Source organism: Suricata suricatta, chromosome 10, assembly GCF_006229205.1.
Source record: "Suricata suricatta isolate VVHF042 chromosome 10, meerkat_22Aug2017_6uvM2_HiC, whole genome shotgun sequence".
NCBI lineage: Eukaryota > Metazoa > Chordata > Mammalia > Carnivora > Herpestidae > Suricata > Suricata suricatta.
The window spans coordinates 115,003,578-115,028,510 of record NC_043709.1 but is presented as its reverse complement, the minus strand read 5'-3'; the positions used below and the strand labels follow the sequence as shown (position 1 = coordinate 115,028,510).

Sequence of the window (24,933 nt, the reverse complement as noted above, 5' to 3'; positions counted from 1 at the left end):
CAAAGTAGAATAAGGACAAGGAAGGAAGAGCATGTTAACAGTTGTTGGCAAAGGGCTAAAACTGTTGTCCTGGAATATTTATTTAATATATTTCTGACAACAGATAATTCTGAGATCATAGCACATCCCTTTTATGGCACGTCCCATTATTTCCCTGCTAAAGCATATTATTAAAAAGCATGGAAGATGGTTTCCCAAAAGTTTTGGGTCTTAGGATTTTGAAGTCACATTTGTTTTTACAACTTATTCTTTATTTTTGCACTCCACGCTCTCAGAAGAGAGTAAACACACCATTTAACCTTATTTTTTTGCACCCAGCACAGTACTATGTGTTTATTTTTTAACGTTTCCTTACTAATAAAGGCAAGATTTATCTTTAATTTTGTAAGATTTTAAAAAACTTTTCTTAAACATTTATTTATTTTTGAGAGTCAGAGAGAGATAGAGCGTGAGCAGGGGAAAGGCAGAGAGAGAGGGAGACACAGAATCTGAAGCAGGCTCCAGGCTCTGAGCGCTTAGCACAGAGCCCAACGTGGGGCTTGAACCTACATACTGTGAGATCCTGACCTGAGCCAAACTTGGTTACTTCACCAAGCCACCCAGGTGCCCCACATTTTTATTTTTAATTTTTAAGTAATCTCTACACCCAACATGGGGCTCAAATTTACAACGCAAGATCCAGAGTCCACACTTCACTGACCGAGCCAGCCAGGCGCCACAGGGCTAGCTAGGTTCTTGAGCACAGAAATAACCAACAGCAAGCGACTTCACCTTCAAGCACATTTTCTATCTAAATTGGTAGAAGCCAATTCTAATCAGAAAACTAAAAATGCTTAGTAAAATTAGTGCAGGTGATTCTTGGCAGTAGCCCATCCTTTACAAGGAGTAAAGCTGGATAATGACTCTTCAGGCTAATTTTTTAAGTGTATAGACCATCCACACTAATTTCTTTTTAAGGTAGTTTAATTTTAAAACACTCTTCCTTGAATTACAGAGAGCCTTTTGGTCACAAGAACAAATGTATATCTAAAAGCTTCTTCCCACACAGTCATCTCAGATCCTTTATTTTGAAGACCACACAGGGGATTCGCTTAGAAAAGTCTTGATTTGTGCTACCCTGCTTTGCTAATTCAGAGTTACAAAGGATCGGTGCCATGTATGGGCTTTCACACTGCAGGCATAGCCTGTAAAAGAAGGATAGTCATGCAGAAAAAAGGTCTGAGAGCCACAGCAAGGAGAGCGAGAACCTCTCCTAGCCTGGTCTGGCCCATCTTATTGTGTTCTAGAGATGGCTCTAGTGGTCCGTGGTATGAGAAATACCATGCCATGCCTGATGCAAAGGAGAGCCATCTGTATGCCTATCTTATGGTCTGATAACCTCCCCAGTTCCATCCCCCCACAGGGAGAAGTAGGTACCAAGTCTGAGCTATAGGAGCAATTGGCAAGAAGTAAATGCTCAGTGAGTGTCTGTTCATCCAATGAACAGTTTTCGTTCTATCTGCCTTCAATTCAATTGCAAGTTTAGGTGAAATCAATCTGATATTGTCATGAGCATCATGGACTCTTTCCAGGGCTTGTGACCAGCTACTGTTACTCTCCTTGAAATAGTAAGAGAGGTTGCTTTGGTTTACAGGTTTGAGGGGATAGCTTGGACGTTAAATTCACAGAACACAGGAAGGTGATGTAAAAACGTTTGCTTTCCAGGAACCTGGAAATTTCACCTGAGTACATTTCAATGCAATGTGGCACATGTTTGCTAAGGATCTAGCATGTTTTGAGGAGGATACTATGAAAGACAAAGAAGAAAAAGGAATAATATTATTGCAAGAGGGTGAGGAGCCCCAAAATTGGTACCTAGCACATGTTGAGCATTCGATGGGGGGTTGATATTTTTCTATATTAGTGGGACACCTGTGCTACTAAAGTGAATGCAGTAATGTGGGAAAAGAGGTACAAAGCAGACGTTCTGGGAAGACTCGTCTGGCTAAGATTCATCAGTGCTGGAGGACTTGGGAGAGCTCTCTGGAGGAAGGTGGCATTTAGGCGAGGCTGCAGAAAGAGTTTTTACAAGGAGGCATTGCATGAGCAATGAAAGGCATGTTTGGGGATTTGTAAGCAGCCCACAGAAGCGCATACACATGAGGCATAGCAGGTCCACAGTGGAGACACTGATGCGGACACTGGGTCCACAGGAAGAGACTGTGTTAGGATGGTAATTAAATGAGCGGTATGAGTATAGGCTGAATGCTGGAGACAGGATGAGTTATGAAATGAAAGCAATTTTCATTGTTCCTCGGGGATTTTAAGAGCAGGAGAACAACATTTCAGGGCAGAAGAAGCCTGGAAGATCACTCTCTTTTTCACCCTTCTCTAACTTACAAAATATTATAATGGGTGTACTGTGAATTACTCCTTTTAATCATACTTTAAAAAAAAAAGGTTTAAGAATTACAGTCTTTTTTTTATTTTGTAATGTTTTTATTTATTTATTTATTTATTTATTGAGTGAGTGAGTGAGTGAGTGAGTGAGTGAGTGAGAGAGACAGCGTGAGCAGGGGAGGGTCAGAGAGAGAGAGGGAGACACAGAATCTGAAGATAGGTTCCAGGCTCTGAGCTAGCTGTTGGCACAGAACCTGATGCGGGGCTCGAACCCATGAACCGTGAGATCATGACCCGAGCCAAAGTCAGATGCTTAACTGACTGAGCCACCCAGGTGCCCCAAAAATTATAAAGTCTTAAAAGTGGATGAGAATCATCATGACTTGAATACTTGCTGACTTCTCAAATGGGTCAGTTATTGGTGGAAAAACATAAATCAAAATATTTACAATTAAAAAGTTCATAGTAATTGAACTCTGCATTCTTAAAAGCCACATGATAATCACTATTCATATAGCATTGTAGGAAGGTCTTCATAAAACTCTGCATTGAAGCCTCCTGCATTGAAGCCCCCACGTTCTATACTGCTAGTTTCATTACCTTCAAGAGATTATGGAATTTCAGAAGTGTTATCTACGATAATAATGGTGTGTGTTTCTTTGAAGAGCTTAAGGCACTGTACACACTTTAATTAAATCTCCTAATGACCTTGCAAAGTTGGCAAAGGACCAGCGGAAGGTGAGTCATCAAAAAGTATGCAACCAGAAGTCTGGACCATAGGACATACTTTTAGATGAACCCCACTTTTGATTATTATTGTTCCCATTTCACCAATGAGGAAATGGGGTTATTATTCAGAGGAGGAGAATGAGCCATCTTCCGTTTTCACTGAAGGCGAAATACAATCCGTAGGCATTTCCTGGGAGACCTTTAAAAAATAGTACAAACACTATGACCCCTGAGGTTACTCCTTTGAGAGTCAACCAACATTTATTAATAAACACCTAAGAATATACATTGTCCCTCTTTTGCAAAAAAGACAACACACACACACACACAGGACAAGAATCCTAATTTATCATGATGTACAATCTTTTAGCTTTGATTGACTGGTTGACCAGAAGTGCAACTCATTCTTTCCATAGCTCTTTCTCTATATCCCCAAGCTCCACGCCCCCCTCCCCCAACCAGAGAGAAGAGTGGGCACTGGTCTGTTGGAGATAATACAGGGAGGAGAGCTGGTTGGTTAGGTTGAAGACAGTGCAGATTGCAAGGCTAGAAAAAATGTTAAAGAATAGAAAACGAAACAAGTCTTGACTCGCGGTTCTACCCTTTGGATAGTGGTATGGATTCCAGAGTTGGACGGTGAAAAACAAACATGCAGGCGGTAATCATGTAGGCTCTTGTTTATAAAATAACTCTACTACTAATAAAGGAAATGAAAGGGCACAAACCACTTTACCAGAATATGATGCCACTGTCTCAATCTAACGACCTCCTGATGTCCCAGAAAATGCAGTCATGGCACCCAGAGAAACAGAGATACCAGTTTGAAAAAAAAAAAAAAAAGTCGTGAAAAAGATAAATGCTGTCGTTTAAGGCAATAATTTCATATCACTGAAGTCTGTTGGGGCCCAGTAGGCAAAAATAACCCTCAAACAATATTTGGCCTCCTGGGCCGCACATGTGGCTTCTTTCTGTTCATCCTATGATTTTCTCATTGCTTTGCTTTCTAGCTCTTTGTTTGGTGTAGGGAGTTAACCCAAACCTCTGCCCTAAAAATTTGCATATTAAAGGACAAGCGCCCTGCCCATGCATCACTGATGAAGGGCCTTAAGGAATGTAAATCTCTCCTCATAGAATTCCTCAGGCTCATCTTCCGCTTGTAGCCAGACTCTTGGGGGGGGGGGGGGAGTCCCTCCCTTGTAATGACTTGATTGTTTCCTTTTATTTACTACTGTCCTGATAAAAATGATCTTTTCTGGAGCATGTCTTTATTTCAAAAATCTTGAACTACGTAACCATTAAAGAAATGATGTAATCACCTATGGTATATAAGACCCTGGCCATCCAAGTAAAGTGTGGCTTTACCAACCACCATCCACGTTGTCTGTTTCGTCTGTCTTGTCTGTCTTCTTTCTTACAGATATTTCTCTGACACCAACCCCCTACTCGGGACCTTTCGACTGTGGTGCGTGGGTTAGTCCCCCGCAGAAGTCTTAAGCAATAATATGAATAATGAAATCCTATGGCAATATTTGGTTATAAGATGGTTATATTGATTCAGAGTATGCTTAAAATTGTTTGATTTATCATAAAAATGAAAACACAGGGTCAGCTAGGTGGCTCAGGGGGTTGAGCGTCCGACTTCAGATCAGGTCATGATCTCACAGTTTGTGAGTTTGAGCCCTATGTCGGGCTCTGTGCTGATGGCTCAGAGCCTGGAGCCTGCTTCGGATTCTGTGTCTCCCTCTCTCTCTGCTCCTTCCCTGCTTACGCGCTCTCTCTCTCTCTCTCTCTCTCTCTCTAATAAACATTAAAAACATTTTCTTAAATGAAAACGCAAAATCAAAAATTTTGATGACAATTTGTGGACCCTCAAGTTTGAGGAAAATTGTCTCAAAAAGACAGTCTTTATTAATGGAACTAGGGAAGAAGGCAAGATGACAAAGTTTGCCTAGTTCTAAAAACATGTGGCACCTGACACAGAAACCTTTTTAAGGGGGGGGGGGGAGAGAGACTAGTATTTGATGCACTAAAAATAAAATAACAAACAGCTTATCCCTACTCCTGAAAGCGGATTAACTACAATGGGATCAAGGGCAAATCTAATAGCTTCATGGGTCAGAGAGCAATCATTTCTCTTTCCCAATCTTTGAGATGGCAGAAGGGGAAATGCTCTAATGGAATTCTCTAGATAAAAACGATTCACCAAATTAGGAAAATTTTCTATAGCAGCACAACAAATTGTTAGTTAACCAGTCCTAGGTCACATATATGTATTTAAATATAAAGGCAATGTAATTGCTTATTTATTTTGCCCCATAAAAATAAGGTACTCTAAAAGATTTAGAAAGGTTTGTCTAGCACTATATTTGATTTTTAATTTTTTTAATGTTTATTTATTTGAGAGAGACAGAGAGACAGACAGACAGAGAGTGAGCAGGGGAGGGAGAGAAGAGGACACAGACTCTGAAGCAGACTCCAGGCTTCGAGCTGTCAGCATAGAGCCAGACACGGGGCTCAAACCCACAAACTGTGAGATCATGACCTGAGCCGAAGTCAAACGCTCAACTGACTGAGCCACCCAGGGGCCCCTAGCACTATATTTTAATTTGGCATCTCACTCATTACTATCACCTGCTTCCTAAGAATTCCCACAAAGCATTTATATATTTAAATATTTCCTTTCACTGTAGTTCTGACATATTTTAACAATATTGCCAGTGTACCAAAGGCCTATAATTTTAATCTTTTCTTTGGATAGATTTACACCTGCAGCTTTAATAATTACAATAAATCCCCAAACTAAAAAAAGACATTTTTAAGTCAAATTATAGATCTGCTGAAACACATCACATTATGAAATGAATGTACAGTTTTAAATTGAGATTAATAGTTTTAAAATAAGTAAAATAAATATTGTACTCAATATTATTTTAAATAATATTTTAATTAACACATGTAAATTTCAGTTACCATTAAATGCTATTTGATCTCAGAATTTTTAAGCAGAAAGAGACCATGGAGATCATTTAATTGAGCGACTTCATTTTTATTTATTTATTTTTCTATTTTTTTTATGTTTATTTACTATTGAGACAGAAAAACAGCACAAGTGGGAAAAGGGTAGAGAGAGAGAGAGAGACACTGAATCTGAAGCAGGCTCCAGGCTCTGAGCTGTCAGCACAGAGCCCGATGCAGGGGCTTGAACTCAGGAACCGCGAGGTCATGACCTGAGCCAAAGTCGGCCACTTAACTGACTGAGCCATCCAGGGGCCCCAATGACTTCATTTTAGATGCAAACACTGAATACCTGATAGTTTGAAGGCCAGACAGCCCCAAATAGAACCCTGTCTCCCAACTTGACAGACAAGTGTTTCTTCTCCTTAACCATGGAGATATTTGCTATAAACATCACGTTAAGTTATCCTGGTATCCATTCGTGTGGAAGTACTATTCGGAGGTAACATCACTCAATGGCTTAAGGAAGAAGCTACAATTATCTAGAACCAGAAAATCCTATCCTAACTTCACTGTTGACTGGATGACATCAAACAAGCCATTTAATTGCACTGCACTTTCCTCTTCCTAATATAAAAGTAAGGACTCCAGTAATTTAGACTTCCCTGCTTAAATTGGCTGTTGCAATAAGTAGTAATAAAAATAACTCTAAAGCATACAGCATATCTAAGTGCAAACGAAATGCTTAATAACAAAATCTCATCCTCACTATATTTAAACCAAGGAGTAATAACCACTTTTAGTCATAATTAAGGAAGGAGTATATATTAGCTGTTGTGTCCTCATAACAACTGAACACGCAAATGCAGGTGAATATCTTAACAAGTATTATAGCTCTTACTTTTTATAGTCTGTCTTAATGTTGACCTAAGCCAGATGGTAATTATCAATTGAGAATAAATGAGAAATGTTTGACTTTTGAAATGCACTAGTCTTCCCTCAGAGAGAAGTATTAATGAACTACTTAGAGTATTCCTAACAGAACTAGAAAATTTGACTACAGAATCATCCTGTACCTGATAGATGTGGAGCATAAGCCCTACTAAATACTATTCCCTACTAGTCAAATATAGTTTCCTGGGTGACATGTAAAATCATCTAGCTTAAGCCGACCTTGAAAAGACAAACAAAAACTTATGAACCAGATTCTCTTGGATAAGAAACAGATCTTGCAACTGACACGGACAGAAAGAATTAAGTAGGTTTTGAAAGCATTGTAGAACACAATTTTTATTTTCTAGAAGAAAATGTGAATACTTTGCATAGAGAATAGTTTGAAAGAAATTACCCAGAGAGGCTAATGCAGGTCATTCCTAGGGGATACAATTTTAAAATATTTTTTTCATTTTCTCCGTTGCGCTTATCTGTTTCAGAACATCAATAATTCCGTTGTCTTTTTCAAGAGGTTCCTTTTAATGGAAAAAAAGATTTGCTGTCATCTCTTGTGTTGAGGAAGTCAGGGACTGTCATGCCCACTTCAAAAATGAACCGGAAGCCTCCCGGTGTGAAGTGGTAGTCATGCTAGGAACGCAGCTGTGCTACCGGTTTTGAGTAGTGAGCGCCAGCACGGACAGACGAAGTCTGGGGAGGCCACTTCTTTGTGAGTTTCCATACCCAGTAAGTACCAAACGGCAGAGCTGGGAATGGTTTCTCCCTGTCCACAGCTCATACCTGGCATGCGTCCTTTACCCAACAATTTCCTTTTCTGGACTGGAGGGCTCCGTCTTAGATTTAAACAAGCATGGCTTTCAGTGTTTAATTAGAATTTAATGGACATACTACTCGCATTCCAATTAGCTTTTAGTTTTCACATCACGAGTGAGCATCCGAGTTATTGTGTCATTATAATCTCATGTTATAATGGCTTCATAATGCAAGTCCCTGCAGGCTTGAATTAGTAGTTTCCTATGGTAATCGCCCATTGCTATAATATCATAATCACATAAGCACGGTCCCCACGTGCTTCCACTGCAATCATTTTGACATGGTAAGAGCATTTTAATAGTATTAGCATAGATTCTCCGGAGAAATCATCTCATTGTCACTGCATTACCATATAAGATTAATTGTGGTAGGAAAGCTTTCAAAAAAATAAAAAAAGGCAGTCCTCAGCAATAAAGCATGGCACTTCTCCAAAGGTCAGTGCATTTTGCGCTGAGGTTTGCGACACAACCCTTAATTGAATAGACGCCCTCGCACAACATGGACAGGTTTTGTTTGGGTTTGTTTCTCCTTTTGTTTGTTTAGGACTCAAACAGCAGCAAGCAACCGGGTCAATCCCTCTCTGTGATATAGAAAGAAACAGCCTTAGTCCCTGTCTTCAATGTGTTTACGATTTACTCAGGTTTGCAGCAAGTTATATACAGCATAGAGGTCAGTGCAATTAATACTCTTGAAATAAACAAAGTACTTTGGTAACCGGCATTAGGTAAATGTGAGAGCAAGCCACACAAGGTGTTCCTCAAGGGAAATGGTTGGTAACTATAAAGGGTTAAACATATTAAACATGAAGGCTGTGTGGCAGAAACTGAGTGCATGTTATCAGAAACAGAGTCAGGCTGGCGTCTTTGTATTCACTAAGCCTGCGGAGAAGGCAGGCCACTGAAGACACAAGTAGTAGCCACGGCCAGAGCCACAGCTCCGCCCCAGGGAGGAAGCAGGAACAGGTTTCGGACAGGAAGTATCCCCTCTGCACACATTTGAGTGGACAGAGTGGAAGCCAGACCTTGTTCTTTATTGCTAAGGGAATAAGTAGAGACAGTCTCCGAAAGCATCAGATCAAGGGCCAGAAGAAGGAAACTCCTACTCAGAAAGGCACTGCCCAGCCCCTACTACTCTCCCTGGGTTGAAGCCACAGGGTTAAATGACTGGGTTGTGTCAGTGACAAATGGCACACACTGCAGAGCCTGGCAGGGCATTGTGTTCATTTGAGGGGCTTCTAACCATCTCGTATTGTCTGGGGACGCCACAGAAGAATTGCAAACAGATGATCCTAAGTCTCAAGGAATCCTTTCCGCTCGGTGTGTGAGTGAGAAAAACGTCACAGCCAGCATTCGGCACCCCGACTGGCCCATAGCAGGCATCCGATAAGCACTTAGGACGGATGGATGCGTAAATTAACACAACTGGAAGGAACACACTGTGCTATGGTTCTGGGCACCCAGGCCGTCGATCGGGAATACGTGCGCTCCCACAGCATTAGCGGCACAGGAATTAACAACTGGCAATGTCTCTTGTATTATTAAAGACTTGCTTTGCCTTCTTGTTCTGGTAGATGACAGCATTCTGAGGGGGAATGGTTGCTAATTTCCCTTTTCTTGAATTGTGTGGGCCTGGGAGATCTCAGAACTAAGTGGCTCAGTATCAGAAAAGAAGTAATACTGCTTTTTTTAATTAGAACACGATGAGGGGGAAGATTGCTCTCTAAGTGCTGAAAACTACTTTTACCAACAAGCTGTGGAGTAATATAAACTTATTACATAAACAAAATTAGCTGCCCTTCCTTCAGAAGTTATTTTTAATTTCACAGGTAAAATCTATGGCACCTGCTACCCTATTCTTCCTTGAGCTCTTGTTTAAGCGTCCTATGTAATCTTCTTCACAGGATCATCTACCATTATGAATTCATCTCGAAATTTACTCTTATTACATTTGGTTACCAGTTTTTCTTATTATTTGCCCTGTGATTAGACATAGATTGAAAATCAAGAATCAGGAGTGGGATGTTTGAACCCAAATGTACTGACCTTAAGAACACAAATCTTACTTATTGGGTAAAAAATATCTTGACACTGCTTAGAAAAATGTCACCATTTTCCTTTCTCACTCAAATGTATTAAAGGCAACAGAAAACATTCCTGATAATGTTCAGTAGGGTTCATCTTTTATTTGATGCAAACAATAGTCAGTAACTATTAAATATCTAGAGTGCCACCAAATATTAACGTTCAGCTGCTATATTTCAAAAATGGAAGGATGCGCCCAGATGGGGCAACGGAATGCTCTTATGAACATATCACTGATTCCTCAATAGGAAGAAATGCTAGAGCTTCATGAAGCACATAAATGTCTCAAAAAGTCGATAGGATCAACGTGTGTCTTTGGGCAGATGTAGCACGTGAGCCTCAGTTTTCTTCCCAATAAAACAAAGCAGTTAAACAAGATGATCTCCAAAGTTCCTTACAGACACAAATCCCACAGTTCTATGCAAAAAGGCAGTAAATGACCTGTAAACAGCTGGTGTGGTGGTTCCCCACGAGTTCACCTTGATTAGACATTAGACAAACGGGGATATTAATACCGTCGGAAATGAGGCAGAACATCTTTATCCAAGAAATGAGAAACCTATTGATATCCTTCTAATTATTTTTCTGAACCAACCTCTAACCATATGACAGCATTTACTTTACTATAAACTTAAGAGTATTATGACCAGATTATTACTTTTTAAATTATCACTCTTACTAATGCTTATGACAGTGCAATAGAGACTCTAAGATAAAATAATGCTCTATTAGCCTCAAATAAATGATGCTCAGAGCCTAAGCAATTGGAAACTCTTGGCTATTTCCCAAATAACAGCTAAAATGAACCATTATCTACCTATATCCATGCATATGTATGTACATATATACACATATACATATATACACACATACATTTACAGTGTTCACATTTTCTAATTATCACAATACAGGTACAAAGACTATTCTGAAAATTGTTTTGTGCCAACTTCACAGCCAATAATTATTTTATTTCTTCGTGGACAGTGAGATAAGTAAAAAAGTCAATCATCTGCTTGGTTTTTGTCAACGTTTTCAGAAGGTGTGATATATATCCCACTGGTGGTTCAAACCAATTTTAGGTGATATATGGGCATTTAAAGTGTTTTAAACACATACTTGTTTATTTTAATGTGTTTTAGAGGGGCGTCTGGGTGGCTCAACTGGGTAAGTATCCGACTTCGGCTCAAGTCTTAATCTCACGGTTCGAGGGTTCAAGCCTCGCATCGGGCTCTGTGCTGACAGCTCGGAGCCTGGCACCTGCTTCAGATTCTGTGTCTCCCTCTCTCTCTGCCCCTCCCCTGCTCACATTCTGTCTGTCTCTCTCTCAAAAATAAATAAAACATTAAAAAAAACCTTAAAATAATATTTTAAACACATTTTTATTTTAATGTGTTTCAGAGAAAAATAATAAATGGTACAAGCCTCTGACCTTATGGATATTATTGTTTAGGATGAGGTTGAAGCAAAAAAGTGGGTTACTTTAAAAAATACATTAAGTAATTAGAAAAGGTAGCATCCAGGCATAGCAAACATGCTTTAAAAATGATAGGAGAATGAATCAAATTTGACAAATTTGATAAATATTAATGAAAGATGAACTCATTCATTCTGATGAATATTATGCTGAATTTGTGAAACCTAAAAGGCGTTTAACATCTCTACAATGTCTGGTAACACATTTCTTTTCTTGGGCCTATCAAAAAACTAACTTCTGTTCTGGGGGTAACATCCTCCTAACTCACCAGAAATATAATCATGACTTTTTTTTCTGTTTATTTAATTTTGAGAGTGAGAGAGAGCATGCACACATGAGTTGGGAGGGGCAGAGAAAGAGAGGGAGACAGAGAATCCCAAGCAGACTCTGAGCTGTCAGCCTAGAGCCCAATGTGAGGCTCGATCCCATGAACCATGAGATCATTACCTGAACTGAAATCAAAAGTCAGAAGGCCAACCCACTGAGCCAGGCACCCCAATCATGACTTCTAATTAGGCAGAGAAGGCTATCGTTTTAGACCTTTTTGTTGGCCCTATAATTGTTGACATTATTTTGAATGATGTTGATTTAAAAATATAAATATGATACGTGATGTCAACACTATAGATGGGGCATTTTGGGTCAGACATGGTACAGCTGCTGAGTAAGCTTTCCAAATTTAGTAGAAGAAAACTCTGAAATGTAATCCATCATTCTTTGTATAGAAACAACATATAGATAAACTTCCTTTCTGCTAATGGCATAAAATCATTACATTATATAAGAATAATTAATGAATACTTATTTTAGCCAAGATATTACTAACACAAAGATAAAAATAAAGAAGTGAAAAATAGGTTCACAAGAAACCACACCATCCCCACATAATGCATTATGAAAATTCCATATAAAAAAACCTTTTACAATTCTGATTTGGTCTACCAAAAAACAAAGGAATTTAGAAACTCATCCTTTGATTTTACTATGACAAGAATAAATAGTAGCAAAGGTCCATGAAGGATCCCTAATGCTAGAAACTGTATATGTTCTTTTTTATATTTTAAATCTAACAATTAAATGAAATTTAATAGACATTATAGAGAACTATGTAGAATCTTCACAGGGATCATTTTAAACCTGGCTTTCTTAGCTTGAAATATTTTGAGCTTTCTACTGAAATACATTCATAAACAAAAAGGAAAAAATAATGCCTGGGAGGAAGGAATTATGTCAAAAGGGAGCCAGACTGCCCTGTGGTTTGCTGGAACCTTCTCCCGCCCTGCACCCCCACCTGATCAAATACAGCTGTAAGGTCAGAGGCTCAGTAATGGCTCATTACTTGTTACACACTAAGCTGCTCCAAAATATTTACACAAGACAAAGAGGAACACCTTGAAGATGTACTTCTCTGAATGAGAAGTTCAAAGCCACAGAGAAGTCAAAGGGAATCAATGTCAGGCCTTCGACTTCTGCAGAAAAGAGAGTGAGACTCCGAAGAGAGGTCCAGGACAGTCCCTAATCCTACCTGTGGGGGCTGGGGGGACTCGGAGGGGCAATGGTAATGACAGGCTGGAGATGGGGCTTTGGAGTACTGTTTCCTCCAAGTACACTCGGCATCGATCTTTTCTTGCCTAGTGGCAACCTGTGAGCACCGCTCTTGCAGGAAGTAGAGGACATTTTAATAGAAAGTTCTGGGCAGGAGGTATTTGTCAGACATGGGACATTGGAAGCCAGCACCCTCTTCTTGAATTCCCGCGTTAAATGGACGTGTGTAGCTACAAATGGACGTGTCTGAAGCTAAGACTCAACTTGGAGAAAACGCAGCCTGGGCAACTCCATGACTGGTCAAAAGACACTGACTCAGGAAGTGATAGACACGCCACATGCCAGGGAGTGATAAATAAAAACATGTGTCAGATAATCTAGGTCAAAACTAAGAAAAACACTCTCGTAGCTTCTCCCGGATAAGGGTTTCAACAATACTTTTCTATGGAAAGATTGGTACTAAAAAACCAACTTCTACTCACACGTGTATTGTCTTGTGGATGCACTCATACTTGATTATTCAAATGCAATTTGTCCCTGAGCACATGATGGGTGCATTGCAGGAGGCTATAGATTTCATTCATTTCTTTAAGAAAAAATCATTTCCGTTCAACTTTTCAATGTGAGGATTTTGAAAAGCTTGCAAATGTGGAGAGAACAGTATAATGAACCTCTAGGTATCCATTCCCCAGCTTCAACAATAAATTCTCATGAAAACAGTTTTTAAGGAGAAAATTAATGTTTCGTACCTCATTCAAAACCACCAATTATCCCAAATATTACTAACATACTCTTAGAGATCTATGGAACAATCCTCTAAGGATTTCTGGCTATTAATTAACTGCACAAGACATTTTTTAGAATTACAAAACCACTATGATTCTATTTTGAAGGAACACTGTCAAGCTTTCCAGAAACAGAGAACCCATGCTAGATGCAGACAGGTAACAATCAAATTGAGGCATTTGATGCTTTTAGGTTCCCAGGATGTTTTTTTTTTTTCAAATGTAAGAGCTTTTCTGGCTTCTTCGGTTCATCATCTCTCTTTAGAAACTCCTGCTATCTTAGACGTTTTCAGCTGATAACATGAAGGCAAAAATGCTCGACACGTTTAACAACGTGAGCACAAGATGTTCCCCTTGGGGGACAGGATCTGAGCTGGGACCACTGCCTTCTCTACATCCTGTTGTCTTTTTTGATGATACTAGAATGTGGACTAATCATAGCCAGGTGTTTGGTTCAAAGAGGAAATTCTGGGTAAAAATATTGGCGAGTTGTTATAACAAATATTTGGCTGGTAGCAGTTCAGATGGGAAGGTATACTTGACTACGTACATTTTACGGTTAACAGCTTGATAAAGTATGCAGAATTCATTCAATAATGTTGCTACAATTGTTATCGAATTACTTCATTGTTTGAGTCACAAGTGTAAAGCTCTCCAAGTAATGTTAAGAAGCTCTGATACTGAATAGACCCTCCAAATTTGTAGTCATCACTTGGCTGCTCAGATCTGAAAATCAATGAGTTAACTCCAAAAATGGTAGTTTCCACAGACCATTATTATAGTTCAGGAGTATGGGCTTAATTGTGTCCCCTGCTTGGATGTTGGGGTCTTTACAGCAGAATGTAACTGGATTTGGACATAGGACCTTTATAGAGGTAATTACATTAAAACAGGGTTTTGGGGGTGGGTCCTAATTCATTATGACTATTTTATAGACTTATGAGCAGAAATCAGGACACAGACAACATACTCAAAGAGAAGACCAGGGGAGGACATAAGAAAAAGGTGGCCATCTGCAAGCCAAGAGATGCCTCATGAGAGACCAAATCCACCAACACCTTGATCTTGGACTTTTAGCTTCCAGAATTAATCAGAAAATAAATATCTGATGTCTAATCACCCAGCTGGTGATATTTTGTTATCACAACCCTAGCAAACTGATACTGTCTGTATTGAGGTTGCCTATCGCTTCTCAGCCTTTTGGCTAAGATCAAGTGCAGTATTGAGGTTGCCTAATCCAGGCTACAGATTGGCCTTTAATTACACCTGGGGTATCTGGGGCTAGAGTGAGTAAAAAATTTGTTGAAAGGGCTGGCCAAGCACGTGTGCTTCAATCTAACCATTTTTGACAAAGTTTTAATGACAATCAGGTGATAGGTCAGTATAGGGACTCAGTGTTATTTATTTCAGTTATTTGCCAGGGTATAATAGGACAGCTTGCAGAAAAGTTAATTGGATACTACACACAGATTATATAGAAGATTTAGCGCAGGAAATACCTCTGCACTGGGGGATGGGCTTCATATTTCCTCCAAACTTTAGAGAGCAAGACTCGTAACATTTAACTTTTCCGATATGTAATGAACATAGTAGATGAGACACAGAAATGTGATGGTATAAACATGATAACTTTAGGAATTTGTGACACTATTTTAAACATTTCAAAAATCAGTACATGTATAATTTTGAATAGAGTAAGCAGTATAAGAAATCATCGTCGGTTCATAGTAACACTGAGGACTCTTTGCCTGCAACAGACTTTCAGTTACAACGGAGCATTAAATTAACAACATTTACCAATATTCTCTTCAAAGTGCTTTTCAAACACTAAATAATGACCCAATTAAGCCACTGCAAGATAAGCTGTTATTATTCTACATGTAGTGAAAAGGACAAATTATTACTATTTTAACAGTTTCTGTGAAGAAAGTGTCAATGTTTACTAAACACAACTCTGAAAACACCTCGTCCATTTAGTGAGTAGAGGACAGAAAAAAAAGGTTGATTCGTTAAGTGAATTCAGGGAAAGACAGAGTTGATTAAGAACGAAGGGCCATGACCTGGGAAAACAGCAAATTTAATATGCAGAGCGGTGACCAAAATTGGCAGGAGGCTATTTACGAATACTGCCAATATTCGATGTGGCATACTGACAATGAGAATCTGTGGTCGTGCCCTCAACACCATCATTCATCACACTAGTGCTTGGGGCAGTCATGTCCAAGCAATTTATCATCATCATATCACTGGTCTGAGTAAGAGAGGGGGAGAACTTTGATTGTTAACCTCTGGGGAGAATGGATTTATAGCCGGCATCCCTAAGAATGCCGCACGGCTCTGCCCAAAGCAAAAAGCTCCTCGCTTCACTTCCACCTAACTCAGAGTTAAAGTGTGAACACGTTGCCTACAGGACCTTGAGCAAAACCTCTGTCTGATGTTCTTAGTGCGAAAGAAAGAGAGCCAGGACACCACACTTAACATCCTCGTTAAAGCTGCTTTAAAAAATGCTTATGGAGGAAGGCATTTCAAATGTCCTTTGGTGACAAAATCAGTTTTGAAATGGATCCACGGATACCTCCATTTGGGAAGAATCATCTCTTAATGTTGAACCCATGAACATTTCTCTGTATTGAAAAACTTGGAAGTGAGCTGACAATTAAAAAAATATATACATATGTATATGTGTAGATATATATACATATGTATATATATAGTGTTTTTCAAAATAATAATGAGAACCTTAATCCCTATCTCTCTGCACATTGAGCCTCATGTATTTTACACTTTAACAATGGCTGCCCCGACAGGGTATGATTAAACACCTAAATGCCATTTTGCCCCCTTTGATTAAAGTCTTGAAGCTGAATTGAGCATTATGGAAACTAGTACCCTACTGTCTCACCAACAGTAAGGGGAGCATGAGCCGCAACAGCAAGACTTCTAGGGCGCCTTCTCTCTGGGGCTCCTACTATGTCTGGTCAACTGGCAAGCAGTAATTCCTGGAGGCACGGCTCACACCTTACCTGAGTTTGGTAGTCAGGATAGGCTAGGTGATGCTGTGGTAACAAACACACCTCCAAATTTTGAGGCCTAAACACAACAAAAGCGTATTTCTGGCTCTCTCTGTGAGTAACACAGCTTGACAGGGGTCTCTGCTCACGGCCCTCATTTCAGAATCCAAGCTGACACATCAGCCACTATCTAGAAAATTGATGGGCGCTGTGGCAGTGGGAAAGAAAGTGTGACGGACCTCTCCCTGGCTCTTAAAGCATCTACCCAGAAGTGACGTGTCCCTCCATGCTTTTCATTGGCCAAAGCAAGTCACATGGCCATACCTCGCTGGAAGGGGACAGAGCAACGGATAACACTCAATGTCTCCCGTGCTGATCAGGCAGAGGCATCTGCCTTCAGGCCGAACCTGCTTTCATGAACAGAGAACCACGGAGCCACTTTGTGCCGGGCGGCCAGGTGGGAGCGGGTATTTTCTTTTTCTTCATCTTCCTTATTTATTTATTTTTGAAGTGAAGGAGGATATCTATGAATGAGAGACTTTTTTTAAAAAAATGAAAGTCTTTTTAGAAAAATGTGGATTACTGAACCTACATCCTAAAGAGAAGCTAAAGAAAGGAGAAGAACAAAGCCACATTTGGCGTGGGAAAAACATATACAACAACCATCTTCGGTCCTTCTACTAACAGTGAATTCAGAGGGCTGCGGAGCAGGACACCACGGAATCAGAAATTAATTTTCCCATAATTATTGTATGGCTCACCGGAGGATTTAAGACATTGACCTCGACTTGACCACAACCCTGGTTGACAGATTGACTGTAAGGTTATGAGAGAACCTGAGCCAGAACCTCCCCAACTACACCATGCCCAAATTTCCAACCCAAAGAACCCAAGACAACAAATGTCTGATACTTTACTCTGCTAAATTTTAGGGTAAATTTTAGATGTAGGTAACTAATCCACACATCACAGATTCAATATGTACCAAATGGAACTTTCCATCTCCGTCCCCAATTCCCAATTTGTTCTTCCCCTAGCCTTCTCCATATTCATTAACATCCACATCTGCCTAGTTTCTGAGCCAGAATCATCCCTGGTTTCTCCTTATCTTTCAATATCACATCCCATTCATCAGCAAGCTCTACAGAATCAAAACCCAAAGCATTTACCAAACCCATTCCTACATCAGGTGCTAGAGAAACAGCCATAAATAAAACATGCGGGGCGCCTGGGTGGCTCAGTCGGTTAAGCCTCCGGCTTGGGCTCAGGTCAGATCTCACGTTCCAGGGTTCGAGCCCCACGTCAGGCTCTGTGCTGACAGCCAGCTCAGAGCCTGGAGCCTGCTTCCGGTTCTGTGTCTCCCTCTCTCTCTGACCCTCCCCCTCTCATACTCTGTCTCTCTCTGTATCAAAAATAAGTAAAACATTAAAAAAAAATTTTTTTTTAAAACATGCAACCTCACATGGTTGACATTCTTATAGGAAGGAGGAAATAATTTATAAACAAAATATGTAGTACGTCATATAGGAATAAGTTGTAGGCATGAATGCTAAAGGGAAGAGGAGGATGGGAATGCTAGGGTGTTCAAGGGGTGTTGGCATGAGATTTTAAATATGATTGTCAGAGCACACCTGGGTGACTCAGTTGGCTAAGCATCCAACTCTTGATTTCAGCTCAGGTCATGATCTTGAAGTTCATGAGATCGAGCCACAAGCCCTGAGTGGGGCTCTGCATGGACAGCATGGAGACTGCCTGGTATTCTCTCTCTCCCTCTGTTCCTTCTCTCTCTCTCTCTCTCTCTCTCTCTCTCTCTCTCAAAAAATCAGTAAATGCACTTACCACCATTCCAGCCTAAGCTACCTCTGCCTCTCACTTGGGCTGTATCATAGCCACCTTCATGTCACTCCCCTGCCCACCTCCCTTCAGCGACTTACTGTTGCTGTTAAATGAACATCTAGAGAGTTTACCAGGTGGCACAAAGCCCTCCACGACCTGGTCCCACTGTGTCCCTCCCACTTCATCTTGAACCAGTCACCATCACAGAGACGTTTTGGTCATTTCTAGAACATGCCACGTTCTTTCGTGGCCCCTTTGCCCAAGCAGGTCCCACTGCAAGGAAGGAACATCACTAGGTCCTTCCCATCCTTCTAAACCAGCAGGCCTTGGTGAGGACTACCTTTCTACCTCCACATCCAACGCGCCCCACCCACCTCTCTGCTCCATTTTCCTTTATCACAGCCCTCTGTTCACAATTTGTAGCTGTTGGTTAATCCATTTGTTTGTTGGGTCCTTCTTTGTTTCCTCGGGTCTCCCTGCCGGCCAGAATATAAACCCCTCCAGGCTAGAATCCTCATCTTTCAGGTTCTGTATTACAGCAGCCCTAGTGCGTCTCCAGCTACACTACACACTTCTGTAGAATGAATAAACCGGCCCTTCCTGACCACCCTATACTTCCAACACCAAGTGTGACCAAAAATATCATTCAGTGGTAAAAGCAGGATCTTATTTTCACAAATCTATAGGCTTTTCGATCTAGCAGAGACCTAGAGATCAATTACCTTTATGTGCCTAGCGAAGATAAGTAACTCGGGCAACGTCTACGAGGTGGAATCAGAACTAGAATGAGGGGGCGCCTGGGTGGGTCAATCGGTTAAGCGTCCGGCTTCGGCTCAGGTCGTGATCTCACAGTTCATGGGTTCGAGCCCCGCGTCAGTCTCTGTGCTGATAACTAGCTCAGAGCCTGGAGCCTGCTTTGGATTCTGTGTCTCCCTCTCTCTGACCCTCCCCTGCTCGCACTGTCTCTCTGTCTCTCAAAAAATTAGAAACATAAAAAAAAAAAAAAAAAGTAAGAAATAGAATGAGGTTCCACTCAGGGGTCCTCAGAGTACGTTAAGCCAGCCCCCTCCACCAGCTTACCTTTAGTTCCTATTGGACAGGGGGCAGACTTGTGAAAAAAAAAAAAAAGTGCGGTGGGGGGCGGGGCAGGAGGGGAGGCTGGGTAGTAGGAGCACAGGTTTTGAGTTGCAAAGACATAGGTTTTTTCCCCCCCTAAACTTTCCAGCAGTGCGGCCTCACCCCTGTACCTTAACTTCCTCCTCTGTAACAGAACCCCTCAGGGAGCAGTGTGAAGTGTGAACTTCTAGGGCACAGAGCTCAGAGAAGACCCCTAGTGATTGGCTTTCACTAATGTTGAAAACCATAGGCGTGGGCATTCCTCTTTCGATTCTAAGATCAAGGATTGGAAATAACATGCATTTTGCTGTTTTATGCCCCCAAACTATACTACATATATATTTAGTGACTTCTCTAACAATAAAGCAACACCCAGCCTCCACACATGGAAAACATAATTTCATGTGGCAGCACTCTGTGAATTTTGTGTTCCAATTGTCCTATTGAAATGAAGTTGCTACCTTGCTCTCAACAGCTAGTTGTCTGATCCCTTTTTCTTTACAGGGTGTGCCTGAGATTTCTTTTTAAAAGGGGGTTAGTTATTTCCGGAATTACGCCAGGCCTTTAGGATAACCGCTGAACACCCCTGCTGTCTATGCAAAATAAGACGCCACGGGCCCAGTCGGTGTCAGAAGTGTTAGCGCTCCGTTCTCTCACGGCCGCTCATTCTACTTGACAATGACTGCGATGATCCTTTAGGATAGGAGCCAACGCTTGTCGTTTTCCTCCAGTGTGGCGGTGATTTGCGGGCGAATGGACACGGTTTTACACAAGGCGCAAGCTCTCCTCTGTAAATGTGTCCCCCTCGGAGATGTCACTGCACCCGAGGCGCCTCCACAAATATCACAAGGGTTGCGGCTGTAAATCCGTAGGGGGAGGCGCACCGATGTGTGTTTGTAATCTTTTTAGGTCAGAAGAACCCTGAGGCGGTATAATAAAGGGCAAGGCTGAGGCTCAAGGCTTACAGGTAGATTTCAAAGCGTGGTAAAGAACCGGCATGTTAGAGAAGCACCCCCGGCCCCCCAGCCCAGCGGCCCGACGACAACCCCGCAGCATTTCTGTCCGGCAGCCCTGAGCTCAAGCCACGCCGGGCCCCCGGGCCTCGATCCTCGTGGGACTCTCGGCTTCGGGTTTCAAGCCAGACTTCGCTGGACTTTAGACTTTGGGGTAACCAACCAGCCCCTTCCAAGGACAGAAAAGCCCCCTAGGCCTCGCGCGGTCACACGATCCGCTCGTCTTTGCGGCTTCGCCAGCGCGGGCTGCTATAAACCTCCCGTCCCCAGGGGGACCATCGCCGGGGCTCCCGCCGGCGTGAACACGGAAGGCTCCCCTGCTGACCGCACCCTTCCCACCCGGCTCCGAGCCCCCACGCTCCTTCGCACCTTCCCTCCGCTCGCTGCGCGCCGCCTTCTCCCCCGGGACCCTCGGCAGGGCCAGCGTGCGGGGCCTTCAGGGCAGAGGCACTCCCCTCCCACTTCACTCTCAGGGCTAGTCTCTTCCCCGCCCCCGGGGCCCGGGGCAAAGTTCCGCCGGTCCCGGTCACGCCCCGTGGCCTTTGCCACGCCCCACCCGGCCCTAGGTCACGCCCCGTGGCCTTTGCCACGCCCCACCCCGCCCTAGGTCTCGCCCAGCGGGCCTCTGACCCGCCCCGCCCGCCGCCTGGCGAACTCCGGGTTCAATCCTGTTGGCCGCCGGTCCTAATCTTGAGGCGGACTGTAGGCTGGTAGTTGCAGGATCCGTTCAGCTGCGGAACTGGGAGCCTACTTTCTCTGCCCAAGAGTCTATTGTAGATACCCCCCAAATATCCTGGAAGGAGAGGTTTCTCGTCTCTCTCGAGTTCAGCTGAGTCGAAAGGCTTAGGGGCTAGATCCCGCAAGGGGAAAGGAAAGGAAGCAGCTGCATTTTCCCCAGCCCCCAGGTCTCTGTAGAAAAGCCTGGACGCTTTAGGAGCTATTTTAGTTTCCTCCAAGGGTAAGGAATCAGAGGGGGTGCACTGGCAGTTTGGTATCTTGAACAGGATTGGATCATCATTCGAATACAAAGCGACTTTGGGTTTATTTCTTCATTGTTTCATGTCCCTGGGCCTGAGGTTTCTCTTCGTCACCAGCAGAGTCTGGACGCATGAACTGGCCTTAGGCTTCAGTGTCAACTAACTTAGTGAAAGTGAGTGCACCTGTCTACCAAACACAGTGGTGGAAACAGTCACGGTGACACAGAACAATACCCTTAAGTATTTATTACACTGTTTTCAATTAATTTTATCCTGAATTCTGGGATGAGTACTCAGACGGGAAGAATCTCCAGGTGTCGTTTGGAAGGAAGGTAAACATTTAATAATTAATAATAATGATGATGATGCGTACTGAAGCCAATGCTGCTACTCTAGGTTCTATGTGTATGTTATCTTGCTTAATTTTTTTAATGTTTTATTTATTTTTGAGAGAGAGAAAGAGAGCGTGAGTAGGGGAGGGGTAGAGAGAAAGGGAGACACAGAATCCAAAGCAGGCTCCAGGCTCTGAGTTTTCAGCACAGAGCCCAACGCATGGCTCAAACCCACAAGTGTAAGATCATGACCTGAGCTAAAGTCGGATGCTTAACCGACTGAGCCACCCAGGCACCCCTATCTTGCTTAATTTTTAGAAGAGCCTACATGTGGTGGAATCGTTTTCTCTTCCAATTCCGAATAAGAAAACAGATCCCGAGAGAGAAGTCCTTTGTGCCAGCCCAGGACTAGAACGTGCCTGTGTCAATTTCACTCTACCACACCTTCTTATTAGAGAGCAGGGCACTTTCCTAGGAGGCTAAGTAATAAGCTGATATTTTCAGTCAAAAAAAGAAGGGAAAAGGAAATGAAAGGGTGTGTGTGTGTGTGTGTGTGTGTGTGTTTTAAGGAAGGTAAAACTATGAGAAGTTGGTAAAGGACAAGCAGGGCGGACAAAACTGAAGGAGAGCAATGGTCCTTAAGGAAGTAGCCACTTCAATCCTAGGAACAGGGAAGGGGATAAAAATAGGGCCCAAGAGCGGGAGAGACAAGAATAAATGTAGAGGTTAAGAACTCCAGAGGAAAGAGTATTGAGAGAATTCAGTATCACTAGGGATGACTGGGGCTCACACGGGGATTGTATAGTGAATAGATGGATGGAAGGAAGCTTCTAGAGTAATTTCAGTGCTGGCTACCACTTTGATTGCCCATGCTGCAGCCACATATAAATGTGTACCTGACAATGGTTGTTAAGGAGAGGACTAAAAGTCCATCATTTATAATGCTTTGCATTTTACTAGTCCAAGCTGCCAGAGGTGAAATTATACACAAGATTCATGTTTAAAAAATGACGTCAGCTTTTCCTTATGGAGGTCACTAAATCCTCCACTCACATATTGCACCCATTGTACAAGATTTGCGATGGATTTCACATGCAGGCTCTCACTTCTGTGGCTTGACTCCTTAAAAGACTGTTAAAGAGAAACGAGTGTAGATCTTATTTCTCTTTGAAAGAAACAGCTTCAAAGAAACTTCAAATCAATATGTAGAAATCTTATATCAGGAACTTTATCCAACTATTGTGAATACGTGTGTTCAAACAAGGGGAGAGAAATCCACACAAATCCCGTGTACCACAGTGAAAAGCATTGACGTCATACAGTATTTGGGTATATACTGTATAATTCCATTTCACATCATAAGTGATTTAAGCAGCACTGTTGTTGAAGCACCAAATGCTGTCTTAATGAAAAATAGTTAAAATAAACATTCCTCAGTGCTGGGCCCCCAAATCCTCTAGCCATGAGGATAGACAGACGAGAATGGGCGAAAGGGGTCTTGTATGATGTTCTGCTGTCCATGATGATAATCTGGTATCAAACCGTGTGCCCAACTTCATTTTTCAGCCTTTTCTCCTAGAAAAGCTTAACTTGGAGATATTTTTTGAAACCTAGAATATCAATCTACTGCCATAGCCTATGATGAAATAGCTGAGTTAAAAATCATACTATTAAGGAACCAAAGGTTTCCAAATCAATCTCTCAGAGAAGGGTTTAGTTCAAACGTGCTCACATATCCATGGCACCTGCTTTTCATTTTCAGGCTATCTTTGAATTTTGACAGAACTTTTGTACTCAGAAACCCTAAATTGGCAGAAAGAATGAAATCAAAACCAAATATCCAAAACCCCTCGCTGTTTGGGTTAAACTTCTGGAAAGCACTCAGGTTTTCATCACCCTAGTTAGTTGTTTTAAGTATTTACACAAAAATAGTCAATAGGGAAAAAGAAAAAAAAACCAAAAAGGCCACAATATGAAGTAATCCAGATAATTATCAGATGAGCAGCAAAAAAAAAAAAAAAAAAAATCACAGCCAATGATATCAGTTTGTAAATGGTGTGGCTGTCAGGTTTTAACTGTTAATTGGAAGTTCAAATTGACAGTGCTGTGGAGATTTTCTTGGTTTAATTTTTAGTCATTGTGTGATAAACTAGTCCTGTCATTTCCAGGAAATCTATTAGATACCAATGTCACAAGAGGGCCAGGACAGAACTTTCATCACACACTTTTCTATTAAATTCTCATTCTTTATACCTCCCAGATAACACAACTAATTACTCAGTATATTTTAGTACTTCACTTAGAGGCAAAGGAAGAATGAAATTAAAACTTTTCCAGTTCTTAAAGGGCTAAATTGAAACCGCATAACCCCCCAACTCCTGAAACTTTTTAATGGGGACTCTCCCTTTACCAATGAGTCATTACAGCCTTATGTAGAAGCCAATTACAAGTTTGTCTTTGGAACTGTTATGACTTGACAGTCACTAAGAAAAACAGTAGAATAGTTCCTCAAACGATTATGCATGGAATCACCAAATAATCCATCAGCTCCACTTCTGGGTGTTTGTCCAAAAAAGGTGAAAGCAAGGACGTGAACGGATATTTGTACACCCGTGCTGGTAACAATCTTATTCACGGTAGTCAAAAGGTGACAACAACCCAAGTGTCCATTGGTGCCCAATGGATAAATGAAATGTGGTCTGTGCATACCATGGAATGTTATTCAGCCTTAAAAGAAATGAAATTCTGAGCGATAACATGGATGAACTTTGAGGACATGCTAAGTGAAATAAGTCAGACACAAAAGGACAAATCTTGTATGCTTTCACTTCTACGAGCTGCCTAAAGTGGTCAAATTCATCAAGACAGACATAGAACCCTGGCTCTTAGAGGCTGCGGGGAGGGGCAACAAGGAGTTGGTGTGAGGGGTACAGAGT

The 24,933-nt window shown here is 41.7% G+C and overlaps 1 protein-coding gene across 3 annotated transcripts in view; it reads right to left on the bottom strand.

Moving 5' to 3' along the window:
- The window catches only part of PTER (phosphotriesterase related), a 72,763-nt gene extending 51,608 nt beyond the window's left edge, over positions 1-21,155 (bottom strand). For 2 of the 3 annotated variants that reach the window (XM_029955170.1, XM_029955168.1), the window contains exon 1: positions 21,058-21,155. The gene's annotated coding sequence lies outside the window, so the exon portion shown is untranslated. Of the gene's footprint in view, positions 1-19,281; positions 19,334-21,057 lie in introns of those variants that run through there. The other variant, XM_029955169.1, reaches the window with a different exon arrangement.
- Between the last annotated feature and the right edge of the window lie 3,778 nt (positions 21,156-24,933).